The sequence below is a fragment of the Schistocerca gregaria genome, chromosome 1, assembly GCF_023897955.1.
Source record: "Schistocerca gregaria isolate iqSchGreg1 chromosome 1, iqSchGreg1.2, whole genome shotgun sequence".
In the NCBI taxonomy this organism is placed as follows: domain Eukaryota; kingdom Metazoa; phylum Arthropoda; class Insecta; order Orthoptera; family Acrididae; genus Schistocerca; species Schistocerca gregaria.
In genome coordinates this window covers 1100481379-1100503111 of record NC_064920.1, presented here as the reverse complement: position 1 = coordinate 1100503111, position 21733 = coordinate 1100481379, and positions in this window count along the sequence as shown.

The following is a 21733-nucleotide window of genomic DNA, read 5'->3' as shown; positions in this document are numbered from 1 at the left end:
TGGGTTCAGGAGGGTAATAAGGAACGCCGTGCTGGATTCCAAAGGTCTCGTATCATTAGCAGTCAATATGAGAGGCATCTTATCTGCATGACTGTAACGGATCGGGCAGCCACGTCTCGATCCCTGAGTGAACAATTCGGGAAGTTTACAAGACAACAACCATCTGCACGAACAGTTAGACGACGTTTGGAGCAGCATGGACTATCAGCTCGGAGACCATGACTGCGATTACCCTTGACGCTTCATCACAGACAAGAGCGCCTTCGATGGTGTACTCAACGACGAACCTGGGTGCAAGAATGGCAAAACGTCATTTTTTCGGACTAATCCAGGTTCCATTTAAAGCATCATGATAGTCGCATCCGTGTTTGGCGATGTCGCGGTGAACCCACACTGGAAGCGTGTATTCGTCGTCGCCATACTGGCGTATCACCCAGCGTGATGGTATGGGGTGCCATTGGTTACACTTCTCGGTCACCTCTTGTTCGCATTGACGGCGCTTTGAACAGTGGACGTTACATTTCAGATGTGTTACGACCCGTGGCTCTCCCCCTCATTCGATCCCTGCAAAACCCTACATTTCAGCAGGATAATGCACGACCGCTTGTTGCAGGTCCTGTACGGGCCTTTGTGGATACAGAAAATGTTCGACTACTGCCCTGGCCAGCACATTCTCCAGATCTCTCACCAACTGAAAAGGTCTGGTCAATCGTAGCCGATCAACTGGCTCGTCCCAATACTCTTGATGAACTGTAGTATCGTGTTGAAGTGTTGAATCTGCATCTGCATCTGTACACGCCATCCAAGCTCTGTTTTACTCAATGCCCAGGCGTATCAAGGCCGTTATTACGGCCAGAGGTGGTTGTTGTGGGTACTGATTTCTCAGGATCTATGCATCCAAATTGCGTGAAAATGTAATCACATGTCAGTTCTAGTATAATATATTTGTCCAATGATTACCTGTTTATCATCTGCATTTCTATCGTGCAAAATGATCCATGGGACATGTAACTAACTAGCACTGTAGAAGACATCACACTCCATCACGTGACGTCGGCTACGAGATTATTTCTGGTAATGCCATCATTCTCAATTGAAAGTACTCGATTGTTATTCTTATATTGCAACGTTGATATCGAAATTTTGTCTAATTTAACGGCTTCGTCTTTTCTTTTAAAATTATTACGGTGTTTATAAATCTCAATAGCCTCTTTACATATGCGTTGATATTAATGAAGGTATTTTTATGAACAATCTTTATGGGCAGTCTTCTTAGTCCGCCTGTAGTCAATTTGTTAATGCACGCCTTTGAACAAATGCCGTTGCAGACTGCCAGAAAAAGACCAACCAGGTGTACCACTGTGATGATGATAGTTCCATAGTATGGACACACGGTGCGAAGGAAGTGGATGCCTTCCTGATACGTCTCAACAGTATCAGTCCGAAAATATAGTTTACGATGGAGCTGAAAATAATGGCCATCGGAATTTTTTTGGATTTGTCTGTTATTAAGAGAGGGGACGGGACGTTGAGTCATAGCGTTGGGGAACGGTGGGAAGTAGTATGGGGCAGCGGGTAGTATGGGCCAGATGGTGTTTCAGCTATTGACTACTAGGTATCAGCACGGTACACAGCGCCATTTCGCCATGTGCAGAGAGTTTGTTTGATTGTCAGTGTCGTATCGGCTGTGAGTGATTATTGTTTGTTTGTGCTCCTACAAGTTGTTGCCTCGAATACTTTTTAACATCACGCTGTGTCATTATACGTGAGGACATACTTAAGAAACTACATTTGTTATTTAGTTTAATCTGTTACTGTAAGACAGTGACAATTGCATTTCGTTTGCTCTAGCAATGTTTCGCTTACTACCATGTTTTCATATTTGTGTGAGTCAGGTAGAATGGGCCATGCGACATTCGGGTGGTATGGGCCACAGAACCCCTTTTCCTTTTTTTTAAAGGATACTATGCCAACATTTAAGAAAAAATCCCTTCAGCTTTCTTCAAAGGCAGAATTTACAATCACTTCTGGAGGGAACACCACTTTCTCCAACGCACTACACTCAAGTGAACATTCTGTTTTTACAAGTGTTTTAAAGGAGGTGTCGCCTTTGCCCTCGTACAGCGAAAAGAGGTTGACATATCGGAAAAGAAAGGCAAAGCGAAATATTGACATCAACTCCGATAAAAAGTATGCTGACAGACAAGAAAGATTCAGAAGAGCAAAAAGAAAAAGCACAACAGAAAAAGAAACAACTGAAAGTTTGAAAACAAGAACAAACCATGATCAATAATAAGAATAAAAATGGACAAATCAAAATTTCTCGTAATGACAGCACTTCTCAAGACGTTGTAGAGGTAAAATGTATTGTATGTGTGGAGAAAGCTATGAGGAAAACTGGATTCAGTGAAACAAGTGTGAAGGCTGGGACCATGAGCTCTGTGTGGACATTGACGACTTACTTTTTTACTTTTGAGATCCCTGTAAGCTAAATAAATCATAGGGTAAATGAGCTATAGTATGTTATACATTGTATACAGCATTAAAAAATAAAACTTTTATTCAAAACAATGTTTTTAATTAACAAACATAATCGTATTAGTGCGGCCCACACTACCCGCCAATATTTAAAATGCCCAAAATGCAAGGTTAACTCTAATTACATTTTCTGTTATATTCCCTTCATATATTGCTTGAGATATTTTTATTACTTAGAGGAAAGAAGATGAAATGATTTTTTCGCTCATAACTGAGTTAAGCTACAAATATATTCTGTAATTTACATTTTTCCTTAAATGGCCCATAATACCCTCCGTTCCCCTGTACAGAAAAGCCACTCATACTGACTTTTACCTTCATAAGGAGTTAATCACCATCTTAGATAAAAAGAGGTATGATTAAAACCTTGGTAGACAGGGCCCACAAATTCTGCGAAACGACTTATTTAAAAAATAAGGTTGAACATATACGGTCGACATTCAAGAACAATGATTGTTCTATCAAGAAGTTAGATCGACCTCTTCGCCCTAGAGGGAGAATCAGGATCTACGAGGAACAACTGTCACACAAGGGGGAAGTTTCCCTTCCGTTCATCAGTGAGATTACGGATCGCATGTGGAAAGTGATGAGCAAGAATGGTGTGGTAACTACCTTCAGACCCACCAGGAAGGTAAAAGAATGTTAAAGATCGACGAAAAGAAGAAACACGACGTCCTTTGGCTACACGGGTGTATACAAAATTCCTTGAAGCTGTGAATTAGTTAATATTGGTACCACGAAAAGAGGTTTTAACATTCACATAGTTGAGCGCAAGAGGAATTGCCGCCTGGGACATACGGATAAATCAGCTGTAGCGGAAAGAGGGGGATCATGAAATAAAACTCATTGAGACGAGCGTCATATCGAAAACATCGCATTATCATGCGCGCATGTATAGGGAGTCGTTTTGATTTATGAACACCATAACAATTTTAACAGAAAAGAGGAAACTGTTAAATTAGGTAAAATTGAGATATAAACCTTGAGACGCAATGATGATGATCGGTTACTTTCAGTCCAGAAAGTTGGCATTACCAGAGATAATCTCTTAGCCGACAGCACATGCTGGACTACGGTGCCGCCCTGTGCACTGCTCATACACTCAGCGCTCTCTCGGGTTCTGGTTGCAGTTCGCTGCTTTACCTTTGAAGACGTCTCTCGTAGTCAAAGAGGAAACATTAGGATAACGTTTTATACATCGATCACGGCCTGTTAGTCCGGAAGTTTGAAGTGATGCCTCTTGCAGAGCTTGAAGCGCCATTGCGTCAGCAGAAAATTAGTGTGAATGCAATTTCCAGACGGCGCTTTACTGGACCTTCATTTTTTAACATAATTGCTCAACGATCCAGGTTTTTATTTGCCATCTAAATGAAGACGAAATCAGGTACTCATTGTTTGAACAAGATGGCGCTACTGTGCATACAGTGAACAATACTATGCGTCTTTTGAGGACTGTGTCATCTCAAAAAAAAAAAAAAAAAAAAAAAAGGCCCCCTTGTTCGCCGGACCTTAGTCCATTAGACTATTTCTTTGGGGAGCAGCAAAATTTGTAGTGTATCACAATCGTCTAAGCATGCTTTGTGACTTAAAAACTGAAATAACGGCGTACGTGAGAAGCAGCGCGATCCCACTACCTCTTCCCTTCTAGGACGTGATTTTCAACCTATGATGCAACTTCAAAGCAGCTTTCCGAACACACTGTGCAGAATCCATCTTCGCTACAGCCGTATAGCATGAAAATATTCTGTTTCTGAGCATTTAGAACATTTTCCACCAGTTTACGTAGTTGGACGCTTTTCTATAAGGGGGGTCCGCCTGCTTAGCTGAGTGGTAACGTGTTTGCCTACCATACAGCGGTCCTGGGTTCTATTTGCGGCCGGGTTGGAGATTTGCGCCGCTCGTGTACTGGGTGTTGTGTTGACCTCATCATCACTTCATCATCACGGACGCGCAAGTCGCACAATGTGGCGTCATCTGAAATAAGACTTGCAACCCGGCGGCCGAACTTACCCGGTTGGGGCCTATCGGCCATCAACGCAACACGATCATTTCATGTCTTTTATATAAGGGGCAATCAAAAAGTTTTCTTTCTAAGGCCATATGCTCCAGAACCGGAATGCCAATCATGCAAAATCGCCGTGAGTATTGAGGCAATCATCCCGTTGAGCACTAGGTTCAAGATACCAGTCTGGTAAAACGCCGTGTCCTGCTACGAGAAGAATTATGTAACTGACTGCTCGTTATTTTGATCCAACAGGAATTGTCGACCCTTGAAGACCTTTTTTGACGAATCTGTGGCTTCATAAGAGCTTGGGGAGAGATGAGAACCATACGGTGGGCGCTCGAGTGTTTCCCACTGGAGCTGGAGAAAAGGATGAGTCTGGCTTCTCAGATCGACCGATGTCTCGTGTCGATTCGCGACCAGCACGAAACTTGGCGCACCATCCCACAACTGTGGTTTTCGACAGACGTGCTGTTCATACACAGTCTCCGTTCTTCGTTGGATATCTACTGGTGTCTGTCCGTTGGAAGCGAAGACAAGACTACCTGCACGTTGACCCCGTTTGAACGCATTAGGTAGTAACGTCGCCATAGTTCACGTTTTAGCATTTACTGCACGCACGTCAGAGAGACACCAATTTAAGGAAATCGCGGAAAACCTAAATCAGGATGGCCGGACTCGAGTTTGAACCGACGTCCTACCGAATGCGAGTCCAGTGAGCTAACTATTGCGCCACCCCCCTCGGTCCCGTGTTGGACTCGCGCTACATTGCATATACACTGCAGCAACACCCTCAAACTGAAACTTTTGAATCGACTTTTATACAGCAACAGCTTTTAATGAAAGAATCTTGATTTTTCTTAAGGCTTGCTTCTGTTATTAAGTGAAATCTCAGAATTGCCTCTCTGGTGTCTTTACCTTCCCTAAAGCCAAACTGATCATCCCCTAACGGATCGTCAGTGTTCTCTAGGTTCTAGAATACTGCTCAAGTGTGTGGGGCCCATACCAGGTAGGCCTATCAGAGAATATCGAACATATGCACAGAAGGACAGCACGGATGGTTACAGGTTGGTTTGACGCATGGGACAGCTTTACGCAGATGCTGGAAAGTCAGAACTGGCATGCGTTTGAAGATGGACGTAAACTACCTCAAGAAAGCCCACTTACAAAGTTTCAAGAACCAGCTTTAAGTGAGGAAACTAGAAATTATACTACAACTCCTTAAGGTCATTCCTGTGGAAATCGCGAAGTCAATATCTGACTAATTATACGCACGTTTAAGTAATCATTTTCCGGCGCTCTGTAAGTGGTTGCAGTGAGAGAAAGCCCTAATATCTGGTACAGTGCGAAGAACCCCCTATCGAGCACTTCACAGTGGCTCGCAGAGTGAGAATGAAGATGGAGATGTAGATCCTGGTCAGCCACTTCAATGCATGAGCTGTTAAGCTGATTCTGCAAATATTCTTGCTATCCTTGGTTTTGTGTTGGTATTCTTACGGAAATCCGGTTTTACAAAGATTTTCTATTACGTACGACAGGTGCTACTACAAACATGTAACCAAGCACGGATAGTACAGTTTATCTCAGCCTCGGAAATCTTCCAAAATCACTTTCGTAAAATCCCTGCGTAATAAGAATGTCGTTTAATAAATAAGGCCCCATATTTTTAATAGCGTTTAATATAGAGGATGAGCTAGAGCTCCTCCGTCAAACTTCCAGGGATAACTTCTAAGTGGTCGACTTCGGTTTATCGGGAGACCTTTAAGAAAGTGTAGCTCACCTGCAAGGAAGATCATATATAGAACACTACAGCGCGCCCATTCCTGAGTATTGCTCGAGAGTCTGGGGACCCTACCACGTCGGATTAAACGAAAACATCGAAACCATTCAGAGCTGATCCGCTAGAGATTTGTTATCAATAGGTTCGATGAGCACCAAGTGTTACAGAGATGCTTCGTGAACTCAAATGGGAATCTCTGTACGGGAGACGGCGATCTTTAAACTGGAAATTATGAGAAAATTGGGAGAATCGCCATTGGGAGATGACTTCAGAACGGTTCTACCGCTGGCTACGTACTTTTCACATAAGGACCTCTAAGATAAGATAACAGCTATTAGAGCTCGGACAGGGGCATGTAGATAGCCGTTTTTGCCTCGCTGTATTAGCGAGTGGATCAGAAGAGGAAATGACTAATATTGGTACAAAGTGCCCTCCACCACACACCATGTAGTGGCTCGCAGAGTCTGTATGTACACTACTGGCCATTAAAATTTCTAAACCAAGAAGAAATGCAGATGATAAACGGGTATTCATTGGACAGATATACTATACTAGAACTGACACGTGATTACATTTTCACGCAATTTGGGTGCATAGATCCTGAGAAATCAGTACCCAGAATTACCAACTCTGGCCGTAATAACGGCTTGATACGCCTGGGCATTGAGTCAAACAGAGCTTGGATGGCGTGTACAGGTACAACTGCCCATACAGCTTCAACACGAAATTACAGTTCATCAAGAGTAGTGACTGGCGTATTGTGACGAGCCACTTGCTCGGCCACCATTGATCAGACGTTTTCAATTGGTGACAAATCTGGAGAATGTGCTGGCCAGGGCAGCATTCGAACATTTTCTGTATCCAGAAAGGCCCGTAAATGACCTGCAACAAGCGGGCGTGCATTATCCTGCTGAAATGTAGGTTTCGCAGGGATTGAACGAAGGGTAGAGCCACAGGTCGTAAAACATCTGAAATGTAACGTCCACTGTTCAAAGTGCCGCCAATGCGAACAAGAGGTGACCGAGACGTGTAACCAATGGCACCTCATACCATCACGCCTGGTGATACGCCAGTATGGCGATGAGGAATACACGCTTCCAATGTGCGTTCACCGCGATGTCGCCAAACACGGATGCGACCATCATGATGCTGTAAACAGAACCTGGATTCATCCGAAAAAATGATGTTTTGCTATTCGAGCAACCAGGTTCGTCGTTGAGTACACCATCGAAGGCGCGCCTGTGTGTGATGCAGCGTCAAGGGTAACCGCAGCCATGGTCTCCGAGCTGATAGTCCATGCTCCCGCAAACGTCGTCGAACTGTTCGCGCAGATGGTTGTTGTCTTGCAAACGTCCCCATCTGTTGACTCAGGGGTCGCGGCGTGGCTGCACGATCCTTCGCAGCCATGCGGATAAATGCCTGTCATCTCGACTGCTAGTGATACGAAGCCGTTGGGATCCAGCACGGCGTTCCGTATTACCCTCCTGAACCAACCGATTCCATATTCTGCTAAGTGTCATTGGATCTCGACCAACGCGAGCAGCAATGTCACGATACGATCAATCACAATCGCACGTCAGCACGTTGTAGGTGTCGCTAGCGGCGCCAACCTTGTGTGAATGCTCTGAAAAGCTAACCATTTGCATATCACAGCATCTTCTTCCTGTCGGTTAATTTTCGCGTCTGTAGCACGTCATCTTTGTGGTGTAGCAATTTTTATGGCCAGTAGTGTAGGTATACAGGGTGAGCCACTAACTATTGCCACCATGAATAATTCCGAAAGTATGATACGACTAATAATTAAAAATCCTATTGAAAGAATAAATATTAAAACTATAGTAATTAACCCAATTAAGTTCTTCTCACCTGCCTGAAAAATTTGTACGACAAAAGTTACATGGGACAATGGGGCCCATAAAGGACGTTGGTTTGTTGTTGCTAAGTGGGGTCACTTCTGAGATATGAAGGTCAACTATGTTTTTTTTAATGGGATGCTGTAGTTTGATACTTACACCACTGGCCATTAAAATTGCTACATCAAGAAGAAATGCAGATGATAATCGGGTATTCATTGGACAAATATATTATACTAGAACTGACATGTGATTACATTTTCACGCAATTTGTGTGCATAGATCCTGAGAAATCAGTATACAAAACAACCTCCTCTGGCCGTAATAACGGCCTTGATACGCCTGGGCATTGAGTCAAACAGAGCTTGGATGGCGCTACAGGTACAGATGCCCAACACTTCAACACGATATCAAGAGTAGTGACTGGCATATTGTGAGGAGCTAGTTGCTCGGCCACCATTGACCAGACCTTTTCAGTTGGTGAGAGATCTGGAGAATGTGCTGGCCAGGGCAGCAGTCGAACATTTCCTGTATCCAGAAAGGCCTGTACAGGACCTGCAAGATGCGGTAGTGCACTGTAGTGCTGAAATGTACGGTTTTGCAGGGATCGAATAAGGGGTAGAGCCACAGGTCGTAACACATGTGAAATGTAACGTCCGCTGTTCAAAGTGCCGTCAATGCGAACAAGAGGTGATCGAGACGTGTAACCAATGGCATGCCATACCATTACGCCGTTTGATACGCCTGTGTGAGGATGACGAATACACGCTTCCAATGCGCGTTGACCGCGATATCGCCAAACATGGATGCGACCATCATGATGATGTAAACAGAGCCTGGATTCATCCGAAAAAATGACGTTTTGCCATTTGTGCACCCAGATTCGTCATTGAGTACACCATTGCAGGCTCGTACGAGGCGGCCCATGTCTCATCCAGTGTTACGATACGGCTAAGTAAGGCTCTCCTTCGCACTCATAGCGCTCGAAGTGCGTCTGAGAAGCGTCGTAACGCATCCATATCTGCGTTTCCGTCAAGTCTTGCGGAACCCATCGTGATGTAACTTTTCACATGCCCACGCGTACCTTCGGAGCGCGAAGCACAGTCGTATGCGTTAATCCTGTTTCGTGGTCGAGCTCACAAATGGTATGGTGTCGATCATCGTCCACTAACGCGGCAACAGCATGCACTTCTTGTGATTCTTGAGTTTCTCCCGGCGTATTTGATAATCAAAATATCCACGGGTGCACTGCCGGTCTATAGTGTCCAACGGGCACAATATTTCGGCGATCAAACATGTCGCCATCATCAGGTGAACTGACGGACTGAGCTCCTGTGAACGCGCCGGCACGGAGATCCGTATGCTATGGCTGCTCAGGGGGAACTGGGTTCGGTCACGGCGGCGGCCGATTTAAATACCCTCCGCCCGCGGCGCGCTCCCTCCGCCGTCCGCACCCTGCTCGACGGTAGCGCGGTGGAACAGATTGCGACGGCGTCTGAGATGACGTCGGTGAGATGGCTCTGTCCGCCGTGGTCGTCACAACTATGCGTTTGCTCGATTTACTCTTGATTAACCCAATAGCTGGTTCCCAAGCCTTGCTAAGATTATAGCCACAGTCATGCACTTCTTCTTCAGAGACGCTAGGACGACCCGCCTGATGCATGTCTGCCACAGTTTCCCGACCTTCGTTGAAGGCTTTTACCCACCGTGCTACTACTCTGTAGGTCAATGCCGATTCCCTGCACACTTCTTGAAGACTTTGATGACACTGTCGCACTGTACGACCTCTGACACATTCAGTCTTGATCCAACTCCGTTGTTCCTGTTTCGAAAACATAGTGACACCGTTATGTTAGACCGCTCTCTCACAAGTGACTGTGTTTCCCTCGATTGTGCACGCCGGTGACGTGGGATGGGCGAGTCCATTTGCTCACAGGTGAGGTAGGCATGTCAACAATGTGTGCTATCAGCGACAATAGTAGATTCCATTGCATCGTGTCTCCACAGCAGTGTTGTCACTATTTAAGTGCCAACCTACGTATGTAACAAACGCAGAACAGTTACCTTACTGGTAGTGTTCAAAATGTCGACGACCGTGATCACGGCTCGATGTAGAACGCCGCACCATCGACTGTCTTACACACTCAAGAATTCCTGGAGTTTGGCGTGCTACTTCTGCGACTGCGATAATCCTAGCAACCAGGTCAGAGCGAGTATCGTCAAGACTCTTGAAAACTAGGCTCTTCACACGCGTCCAGAAGAAGAAGTCCGTTGGTGCCATTGTAAGTAGGCTGTTTAGGTTTCTTTATTGGTAACGCCGCCGCCACGTAGCGCTCTGTATGAAAATCACTGGCTGTGCCATGTGCAGTCTGTGGCTGGTTTGCATTGTTGTCTTCCATTGTAGTGTTGGGCAGCGGCAGCTGGATGCTAACAGCGCATAGCGTTGCGCAGTTGGAGGTGAGCCGCCAGCAGTGGTGGACGTGGGGAGAGAGATGGCGGAGTTTTGAAATTTGTAAGACTGGATGTCATGAACTGCTATATACATTATGACTTTTGATCACTATTGAGGTAAATACATTGTTTGTTCTGTATTAAAATCTTTCATTTGCTAACTATGCCTATCAGTAGTTAGTGCCTTCAGTAGTTTGAATCTTTTATTTAGGTGGCAGTAGTGGCGCTCGCTGTATTGCAGTAGCTTGAGTAACGAAGATTTTTGTGAGGTAAGTGATTTGTGAAAGGTATAGGTTAGTGTTAGTCAGGGCCATTTTTTGTAGGGATTTTCGAAAGTCAGATTGCGTTGCGCTAAAAATATTGTGTGTCAGTTTAAGCACAGTCTTGCACAATTTTTCTAAGGGGACGTTTCATATGTCGACCCTTAGCCGAGGATACCTCACTGGAATCTTCTGATTTTTTTCTTGTAGTTTGTGTAGTTAGTGTAGCCTTTGTTTATTGCTAGCGCGTAATTGTAGAGAGAATCTCCTTTGCAGTTGTTGTCTTTCATTGTTGTACTGTAAAACAGTTGTGGCATGCATGTAGATTTGCACCAAGTATTTCGCAGCTGCGCTTGCAATGAACTAGATATTATTTGCTATGTTAATGTATTCTCTTATTTTTGCTCTTCAAATTGTGTTTTTCTGTGTTATCGTGTGAAATATTGTGACAATAATGGCGTGTAAAAAACGTAATACTAGGCTCCAAAGTAAACTGAGAAATGACAGTGAAGACGAAAGCAGTGTGTTAGCGCCACCATGTAATGAATTAACTAATGTTCAAAGTAGTAATTTGGTAATAGTGCATAGGGAAATGGAGCGGGCTGCAAATAACGGTGTAGGCAGTGAAACAATTAGTGAACAGGGAAGCATTATCGATCGATCGGTCGGCAACAGCTCGCCTCAGGATTCCGAAATGACAGGACACAATCTTGCAAATACTGTAAATTCAGATTTTGCGTCCTCACCGTTTTCTCAAATAAATCAAGACACATTTTCTGCTTTTCAAAATGCGAATATTGTCGGTTCAAATGCATTGCTGAATAGCACTGAGGAACATGTTTCAGACACCAGTGCACTGTTATTACAGTTAATGCAACAAACGGGACAAAGGCTACAAAAGTTAGACACAACGCTAGAACAAAATCAGAAACAAATGGAACAAACGGTTTAAGCACAGTCTTGCACATTTTTTCTAAGGGGATGTTTCACCATGTCTGGTGACCGAGCTGGCAATGGAATAGGACCACCAAGACCAATCTCAGACATATTAAGTAACAGAACCCAGTATGTTGTCCTCGACGGCGAGTGTTCTTCAGAGACAAGGGTATCGTCAGCAGTGCGCCAGGGAAGTGTGATAGGACCGCTGTTGTTCTGTGTATACATAAATGATTTGGCGGCTAGCTCTAAACGTGCAAAAAATGTAAGTTAATCCGGATGAGGAGGAGGAAAAAACCTGTAATGTTCGGATACTGTATTACTAGTGTCCTGATTGGCAAACTCAAATCGTTTAAATATCTGGGCGAACGTTGGAAAGCGATATGAAATGGGACGAGCATGTGAGAATGTGATAGGGACTGTGAATGGTCGACTTCGGTTTATTGGGAGAATCTTGGGAAAGAGTGATTCATCTGTGAACGAGACAGCATACAGGAAGCTGGTGCGACTTATTCTTGAGTACCGCTCGAGTGTTTGGGATCCGTACCAGGTCGGATTAAAGGAAGGTATCAAAGCAATATTCGGAGGTGGGCCGCTAGGTTTCTTACCGGTAGGTCCGAACAACACGTAAGTGTTATGAAGATCCTTCGGGAACTCAAACGGGAATCCCTGGAGGGAAGGAGACATTCTTTTCGAGGAACACTATTCAGAAAATTGAGAGAACCGACAGTTGAAGTTGATGCAGAACGATTACGCTACCGCGAACATAAATTTCGTATAGGGACCACGAAGATAAGATAAGAGAAATTAGGGCTGCTACAGAGGTATACATATAGTCTTTTTTCCTTTGGTCTATTTGCAAGTGGAACTGGAAAGGAAGTGACTAGCAGTGGTATAGGGTACCCTCCGCCATGCACCATAGGGTGTCTGCAGAGTATGTAGGCCTATGTAGGTGCAGACGTAGGCTATGCAATTCTCTAGGGATACATCATTGCATCAGGGATTCAATGCGATGGAGGATTGATGCATGTATCCTTGCTAACGGAGGGCACTTTGAACGTTTCACTTAGTAAAGTCCTTTATACTGCTCTGTGACCATGTCCAGACAACATATTTTCTTCATCTGCGTGTAAGGAATGTTTCCTGCAAATTTGGTCAACCTTTCCCTAACGTCCTGTATAGGACAACGTTCTTAATCTGACGCTTCTTCTGTTCCTGGGAGAAGTTTCGAAGAGTTCCAGCAGATGGCAAAGCCGTAGTGAACTATCAAAATGACTTCTACGCAAGACATTCGTTACAAATAATTTGCTGTAATTGAATTCTTTGTTGCAAAGAAAGAAATCGTATCGAACATCCTCAAATGTTTGTGTACAATGTGTGCTAACGATGCAGTTGATTGGAATACTGATACTTCCTGGCAGATTGAAACTGTGTGCCGGACCGAGACTCGAACTAGGGACCTTTGCCTATCGCAGGCAAGCGCTCTACCAACTGAGCTACCCAAGCACGACTCACGCCCCGTCCTCACAGCTTCACTTCTGCCAGTACCTCGTCTCCTACCTTCCGAACTTTATAGAAGCTCTCCTGCGAATCTTGCAGAACTAGCACTCCTGAAAGAAAGGATATTGCGGAGACATGGCTTAGCCACAGTCTGGAGGATGTTTCCAGAATCAGATTTTCACTCTGCAGCGGAGTTGCGCTGACGTGAAACTTCCTGGCAGATTAAAATTGTGTGTCGGACCTTGACTCGAACTCGGGACCTTTGCCTTTCGCGGACAAGTACTCTACCAATTGAGCTAAACAAGCATGACTCACGGCGCGTCCTCACAGCTTTACGTTTGCCAGTACCTCGCCTCCTACCTTCCAAACGTCCGCTGCAGAGTGAAAATCTCATTCTGGAAACATCCCCAAGGCTGTGGCTAAGCCATGTCTCCGCAATATCCTTTCTTTCAGGAGTGCTAGTTGTGCAAGGTTCGCAGGAGAGCTTCCGTAAAGTTTGGAAGGTAGGAGACGAGGTACTAGTAGAAGTAAAGCTGTCAGGAGGGGCCGTGAGTCGTGCTTGGATAGTTCAGTTGGTAGAGCACTTACCCGCGAAAGGCAAAGGTCCCGAGTTCGAGTCTCGGTCCGGTACACAGTTTTAATCTGCCAGGAAGTTTCACATCAGTGCGCACTCCGCTGCGGAGTGAAAATCTCATTCTGATAGGAATACTGTTTAGCGGTAGGTAAAGAGAGTTGAAGCGTCAGGAAGTGCACAAACTGTGACTTGTCGTTAGCAACAAAAATATACCAAGTATTTGTCTCTTCTTGATCTCTCTGTACGCCAGAGTATAAACGGGTCCGCTAAGGTCACTCAGCCTTCCTCTGAAGGCACTCGATAAACAGCCAAATATTTGTTACAAGTTCTAATATGACTGTTACTGCTTCTCGTATCAATCGCAGAAATTTAAGCCGTTCTTTTAGGTTCTTGACTAAACATTCTGTCGGAAATCGCCATGTATGCGGAAATAAAGAGCCGAATACTTATTTCAGCCTTCTTTTTCTAATCTGACGGAAATGTAAAATAGCATAGAATATTGTGGAACACACATGTATTACACTCATAAGAAAGTCCGAGAATGTGTTAACAACGCTAGGACGATAGAAAAAAAAAACCAGCATAAAGGAGGGTGCGGCTTCATCCTTCGACTTTGCATTGCACATTATTCATTATACTAGACCTGGGTTATGTGATTTTCCTCTCTTGTCTTCGTTATCATAATATCTCTTGAAGGCTTATATCTTTGATGCGTCATTAACTGACATTTAATGATAAGGATGACGTGTTAGTTATAAATTTTCAATGCACCGTTGCCTTGAAACGGCGTGCTCTCTGTTATAATACAAAACTGCTAAATATCCCAAAACGAACGTGGTCTATACCGCATCGAGTCAAAGATAGTATCACAGTTGTGTAATAGTCTCTGGCCCTGCATTAACATATACTGAAATTGGGCGACGTTCGGGATGTCTGTCACAATCGCTGCTGCCGACGTGGTGATCCGCAGATGCCATTTTTCGTGCAGTGTAGCGCCATCACAATTCGACAGCTGCTGATGAGGATTGGGAGTGGGCCAGCAATAACTGAGACTCTTAGGTATTAAAAGGTATATTCAAGATGAGTTCAACGAGTGCTCACAACAGACAATGAGATTGAGAGGAAAGCTATTTCATCTGAATTACTCTAACAGTCTGAGTCCAAAGGAGAGGACTTTCTGTCACGGATCGTTACAAGGAACGAAACCTGGATGCATCACTTTGAACCGGAAACAAAAAGGCAGTCGCTGGAGTGGCATCATGCGCTATTAATGAAAACGAAGGAACTAAAGGCAGCTCCATCTACTAGCAAAGACGTGATGGCTGTCGTTTGGTACAGTAATAGTCCAATTCTCGTGTATGTGTTTCCAAAATGATCAACCATTAATTCAGAGTCATACGCAAAGGCACTGAAAAAAACAGTTTCTGACGTGTTCGGTGTGACAAAAATCCAAAAGAAATCTTGCTCCAAGACGACAATGGACGCTGACAAACAATTATCGTGACCTGGGAACAGACCGTCAGATTGGGCTGGACATAGTTGCTTCGTTCACCCTGACCTGGCATCCTCGGACCCTGTTTGGGCCATTTATGGGTTCCCTACGAGTGAGATACTTCGAAGATGATGAGAGCGTAATTCATGCAGTGAAACCTTGGCTACGAGCACAACGGTAGCAGGAGGCTATAGAAAGTGATGAAGACCACGTGGAAAAATAGAGCATCTAAAAGAAATTTTCACTGATATTGTCTCTCAAATTCTAGCTCTTAAGAATAAATAAGTTCTGAAAGAAAAAAAAAATGTGGTGCGTTATTCATTGAACGACCCTGGAATGGTCAATTTACTGCATCACTGGGACAGCAGACAATAAATTGCGAACTTACAGAGATCTTTTATGAAGTTGTGAATAAGACTACTGTAAAAATGAAGTTTAATAACACGATTCCTTACACGGGCGGCGAACTAAATAAGAGACGAGTTGCTTGGTACGTTATTCAAAATGAGATTCCAGGCGCCCGCCTTCAAAACTGCGCCCAACAAAGAAACGCGTGTATTATTCTGCACACTTAGACGGTGGTGCGGGGCGCTTTACTAACATGCCGAAATTAAAACAGACAGACGTCTTGGGCCCGTGGTTCTGGTTGCGTGCTGCTGTGCAGACAATAGCCGTCTACCTTCCGGGCCCCGTCCCAGATCCCACTTCCCATTTCCCCCCCCCCCCCCCCTCCAAGGGCCAACACCCCACCCCTCTTCCCTCTTCTCCTCCGCAACCCCCTTCGCTCTGCGCCCACGGCTCACGACAAGAGTGGCACACACTCTTTCAACGCGGGAACTTTATTAAAATGAAGGAGAAAGACAAGGGCCTCCCGACACAGAGAGAAAGAACACAAGAAAGCAGAGGGAGGGCTTTGGGTTCGGTCCGTAGACGGCAACGATGTATCACGTGGACACACTCATTGCCCTTGCTATAAAACTGAACTGCTTATTTCTCCCAGTCTTAAATTAGACAGGAAAAAGAATGATATCTGCGATATCTGCGTATAGCGTAAAAAACAAACGTTAATTTACGGTAAATATTTTGAAAAGTATAAATACACTCTTTGATCAAAGCTATCCGGACACTTGGATGTCACGAGACGCAGACCCACCAGTGCATTGTGTTGTCAGGAGTAACAGCAGAATGACTTGGTCTCGAGAGTTCAGTGACTTCGAACGTGAACTAGTCACTACATCTACATTCACATCAACAAAAGCTACCTGACGGTGTGTGGTGGAGGGTACTTTTGGTATCTCCAACTGATTCCCTCCTTCCCTGCTCCACTTGAGAATGGCGCGTGGGAAGACCGATTGTCGATAAGCCTAGTACTGGCTCTAATTTCCCAAATGTCTCGTCGCGCTCATTTCACGAGATGCACACTACTGACCATTAAAATTGCTACAGCACGAAGATGACGTGCTGCAGCCGCGAAATTTAAGCGACAGGAAGAAAATGCTGTGTTATGCAAATGACTAGCTTTTCAGAGCATTCACACAAGGTTGGCGCCCGTGGCGACACCTACAACGCGCTGACATGACGAAAGTTTCCGACCGATTTCCCATACACAAACAGTAGTTGACAGGCGTTCCCTGGTGCAACGTTGTTGTGATGCCTCGTGTAAGGAGGAGAAATGCGTACCATCACGTTTCCGACTTTGATAAAGGTCGGATTGTAGCCTATCGCGATTGCGGTTTATCGTATCACGACATTGCTGCTCGCGTTGGTCGAAATCCAATGACTGTTCACAGAATATGGAATCTGTGGGTTCAGGAGGGTAATACGGAACGCGGTGCGGTATCCCAACAGCCTCGTATCACTAGCAGTCGAGATGACAGGCATCTTATCCGCACGGCTGTAACGGATCGTGCAACCACGTCTCCATCCCTGAGTCAACAGATGGGGACGTTTGCAAGACAACAACCATCTGCACGAACATTTCGACGACCTTTGCAGCAGCATGGACTATCAGCTCGGAGAGCATGGCTGCGGTTACAGACAGGAGCGCCTGCGATGGTGTACTCAAAGACGAACCGGGGTGCACGAATGGCAAAACGTAATTTTTCGGATGAATCCAGGTTCTGTTTACAGCATCATGATGGTCGCATCCGTGTTTGGCGACAAGGCGGTGAACGCACATTGGAAGCGTGTATTCGTCATCGCTATACTGGCGTATCACCCGATGTGATGGTATGGGGTGCCACCGGTTACACTTCTAGGTCACCTCTTGTTCGCATTGACGGCACTTTGAACAGGAGACGTTTCATTTCAGATGTGTTACGACCCGTGGCTCTACCCTTTATTCGGTCCTTGCAAACCCTACATTTCAGTAGGATAATGCACGATCGCATGTTGCAGGTCCTGTACGGGCCTTTGTGGATACAGAAAATGTTCGACTGCTGCCCTGGCCAGCACATCCTCCAGATCTCTCACTAATTGAAAACGTCTGGTTAATGGTGGCCGAGCAACTGTCTCGTCACAATACAGCAGTCACTACTCTTGATGAACTGTGGTATCGTGTTGAAGCTGCATGGGAAGCTGTAGCTGTACACGCCATCCACGCTCTGTTTGACTCAATGCCCAGGCGCATCACGGCCGTTATTACGGCCAGAGGTGGTTGTTCTAGGTACTGATTTCTCAGGATCTATGCACGCAAATTGCGTGGAAATGTAATCACATGTCGGTTCTAGTATAATATATTTGTCCAATGAATACCCGTTTATCATCTACATTTCTTCTTGGTGTAGCTATTTTAATGACCCAACCTACATAGGTAGGAATGATCATCAAAATAAAATAAGAGAAATCAGAGCTCGAACAGAAAGGTTTAGGTGCCGCTCGCTTTTCGGGAGTGGAATAGTAGAGAGATAGTATGATTGTGGTTCGATGAACCCTCTGCCAAGCACTTAAATCTGAATTGCAGAGTAGTCATGTAGATGTAATTGTAGATGTAGTGTACGTGGGAGGAGGTACTATGCTGTCCGACTCTTCCCGGAAAGTGCTCTCTGGAATTTTCAGCATTTAAACTCTCTGTGATGCGCAACGCCTCTCTTGTAATGTCTGTCTACATCTACATCTACATCTACGTTCAATGGAGTTTTGTTAAGCATATGTGTAAAGCTCTCGCGCTGACTAAACTATTTCGTGACGAAACGCGACGCTCTTTGTTGTATCTTCTCTATCTCTTCTATCAGTCCTACCTGGAAAGGATTCCAAAGTTATGAACGATACTCAAGAATCGGTCGAACAAGCGCCTTGCAAGCCATTTCTTTCGTGGATGAGTTACAGTTCTTTAAGAGTTTTCCTATGAATCTCGGGCTAGTATCTACTTTTCTTACTGTTGGTTTTGTGTGGCCATTCCACTTAATATCGCTTTGGATAGTTACCGCCAGATGTTGTACGGTTTATATTATTTCCAACAATCTGACATCAACAGTGTATTTGTACAGTAGTGGATTATTTTCCCATGTATGTGCAATATATTACATTTGTACCCCTCCATCTCTTATCTGTTTAATACCTGCGATCCATTCCTGTTAATTCTAAAGTGCACCATTCCCTCATTCACTATACACCCGTACCCACCCCTTCCCATCCCGCCCCCACTTTTTTCCCCATTTTTGTATCATTATACGCGTTGTCTTTTATAACAATCATTGACGCTTTTATGTAAATGGTCTTAAATTCCAACGATGTTTGTGACCATTTATTTTGTGTATCTGACCAACTTTTAAACACGAGTGTAATTTGTAACAGTGTAACTGCCTATTTTACAAGTGACCATGTATGAAATACTTCACTATCTTTCAAGACTTATGAGGGTGTAAGTCGTGTTTTATATGCACATTGGGAAGCTGGCTCTTCACTCTATATAATGTAGACACTGGCATCTTCTGCCCACTTCAAAGATAACTAGCTTGTGTAATAAAGAGACCCACTACCTGTTCCCATGACATACCACAGATCACATGGTGCGAACTGGGATGTCTTTATGATGGTCTCTGACGATCGTTTCACTTATGTTTATGTCAGTGGCTTCTTAGACACAGTGTAGCTAAGTTAAAACCTGTGATTTGGTCATCTCTCTTATTGCACAACGATATAACGTGATGAAGTCATGCTAACTGCCAGCAAATTAGCCTCTTACGCAAATGTTCTCTTATTTACTTTTGACAAAATTATATAAGTGAAGATACATATTTTGATGATGACTTGTGTTCTACTGAAGTCCGCTGACTTTTTCATACGTAAGTAAGAAAACAAATCATGTAGCCCATACATTAATTTAACTGTTTGCCCTCCTATTTTTCTGATACTTGTACTTATATTGTGCTTTAATCTTTTGCAGTTTTAACAATTGAAAATGGCCTGAGGCATAAACCTAAATTGTGGAATAAAACCTGTTGTACCGTCAAATGGCGGTTATATATTTTAAAAACATTTATTTACGTTCGGGATCAACTGCCACAGGCTGCTCCATTCAACAGTTCTCAGTAGTTCATCTTGCAAATCGTGCTCTTCTGGCGTAGCTACTGTATTGTAGGTAACGCATGACCTGCGAACAGTCTTGAAGAGCTTCTGACACTTTCTACTATATCATTAACATAGGATGTCCCAAAAAACACCGACAAACTTCAGGGATAATTTACTTGTACAGAAATAAGTAAAAACTGTGTAATAAACGTGGAGTTTAAGATGAGCACTTGTTCATCTTCGATAGTGTGTAAGATGTCTTTACTACTGAACATGTGCTCCTAGCTCTTAAGGTATGCATTCTAGAGCCCACGTTTACTAGACATTTTTTCTTGTTTTGGCCCATACTACCTCTCCCAAAATTTGAAAAGCAAAGAGCTTGCAGCAGGAGAGGTGTGTTACATGGTACTAAAGATGAAAAAGCGCTCATATATTTGAAGGCGGCGCTTTAATTCCGTTGTTAAGTACACATTTTTATCTTGTTTTGGTGTAAACAATCTGTCCCTGAAGTTTGTCCGTATTTTTTTGGTCACTTTTTATACACTGTAAGCAGTAATGGTCCTATAGCGCATCCTCGAGGTACTCCGGAAACTACCTTTACATCTGTCGAATTTGTTTCGTTAAGAGCGACGTTTCGAGTTTTGTCTGCAAGGAACTCTTGAATCCAGTCGCAAGTCTTCTCTGCTTACGGGATCCGTGTTAATTTTTATAGAGCTGATTTTCGTCCTCCTTCAACAAAACATCATAATTCTTGAGCATAAAATATGTTCCACAATTCTACAACAAACTGACGTCAACGATATGGATCTCTAATTGTGTGCATCTGTCTTGCAGACCTTCTTGGAAACTGGAATGACGTGCGCTTTTTCCACTCGCAAGGTAAGCGAAGGGTGGGCATAATGGCCACTGCGGGCAAAGTGGCCCCTAGCTGTTACTTGACTGTACGGTGCTGCTACACAGCGGCGGATGTGTCAACTATTCCATTGGTACGTAATCTCAGATTTGTTGAAGGTGGAAGCTGTTCTGATCAGTTGTTTAAAAGTTTTGAATATTTTCATGTTTTTCAATGTCCTGATGTAAGGTAAGTGTATTTAATTAACTATTATAACCAAAGTTTCGTTCATAATACAGGCAACTAACAGTAACATCGCAAAAGAGGTGTATTTAGGCTACAAAATGATGTGTCTGTGTAATGCGTTGCTCGATTCGTCTAGCTGGTTGTGTGGCATTCATGTAATGATGGCGAAGAGGGCAAAGTAGCCACGTCTGTGGCCTCTATGCCCGACTGTGGCCACTTTGCCTGTCGTAAAGTAAAATACGTTTTCACTGAAAAATAATAGTATTGTATGTTGTTTACAAAACTATAGAGGGTTTCAAACAGCCAACCCAGCCCACTGCTCATTGCAGTACTTCATGTGAGTTAATCAGCATCTCCAAGAACAATAGGCCCTATACTTTTGCTTTAAGCCCACAGGATATTGTTCCAATCCCTAAAGCAAATATTATCAAACGAGAAAATAAACGAAAAAAAGGAACAGCTGTAGTTTTGACCTCAAGCCCTTTCAAGATGGAACTAGAAGCCGCAAAAGCAGAAAAAGAAGAAAAGGAAATACTTAAGAAAATAAAGCTGGAACTGAAAAAAGAAAAGTGAAGTAACAAGAGGAATGAAGGAAGCAAAGAAAAAGTTAGAGGAAACCAGGAAAACAAATTAAAATCAGCGCAGCGTGCTTTGTTTAATGACTTGTACAGTGTCTTGAGTGATACTGATTGCTTTTTCTGTGGGGACAAATGTTCCATGTCAAGGGAAAATGAAGGACGGATAAGGTGTTTGGGCT